This window comes from Triticum urartu, chromosome 2, assembly GCF_003073215.2.
Source record: "Triticum urartu cultivar G1812 chromosome 2, Tu2.1, whole genome shotgun sequence".
Taxonomy (NCBI): domain Eukaryota; kingdom Viridiplantae; phylum Streptophyta; class Magnoliopsida; order Poales; family Poaceae; genus Triticum; species Triticum urartu.
This window is the reverse complement of record NC_053023.1, coordinates 225,214,491-225,218,727: the sequence shown is the minus strand read 5'-3', so window position 1 is coordinate 225,218,727 and position 4,237 is coordinate 225,214,491.

Below are 4,237 nucleotides of genomic sequence, written 5' to 3'. Positions count from 1 at the left end.
AGGTTCCGCTATTGGTTATTGACTGGAGACGTGTCTCGGTCATGTCTACATTGTTCTCGAACCCGTAGGGTCCGCACGCTTAAGGTTTCGATGACAGTTATATTATGAGTTTATGCATTTTGATGTACCGAAGTTTGTTCGGAGTCCTGGATGTGATCACGGACATGACGAGGAGTCTCGAAATGGTCGAGACATAAAGATTGATATATTGGAAGCCTATATTTGGATATCGGAAGTGTTCCGGGTGAAATCGGGATTTTACCGGAGTACCGGGAGGTTACCGGAACCCCCCGGGAGATATATGGGCCTTAGTGGGCTTTAGTGGAAGAGAGGAGAGGTGGCCAGGGCTGGGCCGTGCGCCCCTCCCCCCTAGTCCGAATAGGACAAGGAGAGGGGGCCGGCGCCCCCTTCCTTCTCTCTCTCCTCTTTCCCCCTCCCGAATCCTATTCCAACTAGGAAAGGGGGGGAATCCTACTCCCGGAGGGAGTAGGACTCCTCCTGGCGCGCCCTCTCCTGGCCGGCCGCACCCCCCTTTGAACCTTTATATACGAAGGCAGGGAGCACCCCTAGACACACAAGTTGATCCACGTGATCATATTCTTAGCCGTGTGCGGTGCCCCTTCCACCATAGTCCTCGATAATATTGTAGCGGTGCTTAGGCGAAGCCCTGTGATAGTGGTACATCAAGATCGTCACCACGCCGTCGTGCTGACGGAACTCTTCCCCGACACTTTGCTGGATCGGAGTCCGGGGATCGTCATCGAGCTGAACGTGTGCTAGAACTCGGAGGCGCCATAGTTTCGGTGCTTGATCGGTCGGGCCGTGAAGACGTACGACTACATCAACCACGTTGTGCTAACGCTTCCGTTGTCGATCTACAAGGGTACGTAGATCACACTCTCCCCTCTCGTTGCTATGCATCACCATGATCTTGCGTGTGCGTAGGAAAATTTTCGAAATTACTACGTTCCCCAACAGTGGCATCCGAGCCTAGGTTTTATATGTTGATGTTATATGCACGAGTAGAACACAAGTGAGTTGTGGGCGATATAAGTCATACTGCTTACCAGCATGTCATACTTTGGTTCGGCGGTATTGTTGGACGAAGCGGCCCGGACCGACATTACGCGTACGCTTACGCGAGACCGGTTCTCCCGACGTGCTTTGCACAAAGGTGGCTAGCGGGTGTCAGTTTCTCCAACTTTAGTTGAACCGAGTGTGGCTACGCCCGGTCCTTGCGAAGGTTAAAACAGCACCACCTTGACAAACTATCGTTGTGGTTTTGATGCGTAGGTATGATTGGTTCTTGCTTAAGCCCGTAGCAGCCACGTAAAACTTGCAACAACAAAGTAGAGGACGTCTAACTTGTTTTTGCAGGGCATGTTGTGATGTGATATGGTCAAAACATGATGCTAAATTTTATTGTATGAGATGATCATGTTTTGAGTTATCGGCAACTGGCAGGAGCCATATGGTTGTCACTTTATTGTATGCAATGCAACTGCGCTGTAATGCTTTACTTTATCACTAAACGGTAGCGATAGTCGTGGAAGCATAAGATTGGCGAGACGACAATGATGCTACGATGATGATCAAGGTGTCGCGCTGGTGACGATGGTGATCATGACGGTACTTCGGAGATGGAGATCACAAGTACAAGAAGATGATGGCCATATCATATCACTTATATTGATTGCATGTGATGTTTATCTTTTATGCATCTTATCTTGCTTTGATTGACGGTAGCATTATAAGATGATCTCTCACTAATTATCAAGAAGTGTTCTCCCTGAGTATGCACCGTTGCGAAAGTTCTTCGTGCTGAGACACCACGTGATGATCGGGTGTGATAGGCTCTACGTTCAAATACAACGGGTGCAAAACAGTTGCACACGCGGAATACTCGGGTTATACTTGACGAGCCAAGCATATACAGATATGGCCTCGGAACATGGAGACCGAAAGGTCGAGCGTGAATCATATAGCAGATATGATCAACATAGCGATGTTCACCAATGAAACTACTCCATCTCACATGATGATCGGACATGGTTTAGTTGATTTGGATCACGTAATCACTTGGAGGATTAGAGGGATGTCTATCTAAGTGGTAGTTCTTAAGTAATATGATTAATTGAACCTAAATTTATCATGAACTTAGTACCTGATAGTATCTTGCTTATTTATGATTGTAGATAGATGGCCCGTGCTATTGTTCTGTTGAATTTTAATGCGTTCCTTGAGAAAGCAAAGTTGAAATATGATGGTAGCAATTACACGGACTGGGTCTGTAACTTGAGGATTATCCTCATTGCTGCACAGAAGAATTACGTCCTGGAAGCACCGCTGGATGCCAGGCCTGCTGCTGGAGCAACACCAGATGTTATGAACGTCTGGCAGAGCAAAGCTGATGACTACTCGATAGTTCAGTGTGCCATGCTTTACGGCTTAGAATCGGGACTTCAATGACGTTTTGAACGTCATGGAGCATATGAGATGTTCTAGGAGTTGAAGTTAATATTTCAAGCAAATGCCCGGATTGAGAGATATGAAGTCTCCAATAAGTTCTATAGCTGCAAGATGGAGGAGAACAGTTCTGTCAGTGAGCATATACTCAAAATGTCTGGGTATAATAATCACTTGATTCAATTGGGAGTTAATCTTCCAGATGATTGCGTCATTGACAGAATTCTCCAATCACTGCCACCAAGCTACAAGAGCTTCGTGATGAACTATAATATGCAAGGGATGAATAAGACTATTCCCGAGCTCTTCGTAATGCTGAAAGCTGCGGAGGTAGAAATCAAGAAGGAGCATCAAGTGTTGATGGTCAACAAGACCACTAGTTTCAAGAAAAAGGGCAAAGGGAAGAAGAAGGGGAACTACAAAAAGAACAGCAAGCAAGTTGCTGCTCAAGAAAATAAACCCAAACCTGGACCTAAGCCTGAAACTGAGTGCTTCTACTGCAAGCAGACTGGTCACTGGAAGCGGAACTGCCTCAAGTATTTGGCGGATAAGAAGGATGGCAAGGTGAACAAAGGTATATGTGATATACATGTTATTGATGTGTACCTTACTAATGCTCGCAGTAGCACCTGGGTATTTGATACTGGTTCTGTTGCTAATATTTGCAACTCGAAACAGGGACTACGGACTAAGCGAAGATTGGCTAAGGACGAGGTGACGATACGCGTGGGAAACGGTTCCAAAGTCGATGTGATCGCAGTCGGCACGCTACCTCTACATCTACCTTCGGGATTAATATTAGACCTAAATAATTGTTATTTGGTGCCAGCGTTAAGCATGAACATTATATCTGGATCTTGTTTGATGCGAGACGGTTATTCATTTAAATCAGAGAATAATGGTTGTTCTATTTACATGAGTAATATCTTTTATGGTCATGAACCCTTAAAGAGTGGTCTATTCATATTAAATCTCGATAGTAGTGACACACATATTCATAGTGTTGAAACCAAAAGATGCAGAGTTGATAATGATAGTGCAACTTATTTGTGGCACTGCCGTTTAGGTCATATCGATATAAAGCGCATGAAGAAACTCCATACTGACGGGCTTTTGGAACCACTTGATTATGAATCACTTGGTACTTGCGAACCATGCCTTATGGGTAAGATGACAAAAACACCGTTCTCCGGTACTATGGAGAGAGCAACAGATTTATTAGAAATCATACATACAGATGTATGTGGTCCGATGAATGTTGAGGCTCGTGGCGGATATCGCTATTTTCTCACCTTCACAGATGACTTAAGAAGATATGGGTATATCTACTTAATGAAAAACAAGTCTGAAACGTTTGAAAAGTTCAAAGAATTTCAGAGTGAAGTTGAAAATCATCGTAACAAGAAAATAAAATTCCTACGATCTGATCGTGGAGGAGAATATTTGAGTTACGAGTTTGGTGTACATTTGAAACAATGTGGAATAGTTTCGCAACTCACGCCACCCGGAACACCACAGCGTAATGGTGTGTCTGAACGTCGTAATCGTACTTTACTAGATATGGTACGATCTATGATGTCTCTTACTGATTTACCGCTATCGTTTTGGGGATATGCTCTAGAGATGGCTGCATTCACGTTAAATAGGGCACCATCAAAATCCGTTGAGACGACGCCTTATGAACTGTGGTTTGGCAAGAAACCAAAATTGTCGTTTCTGAAAGTTTGGGGCTGCGATGCTTATGTGAAAAAGCTTCAACCTGATAAGCTCG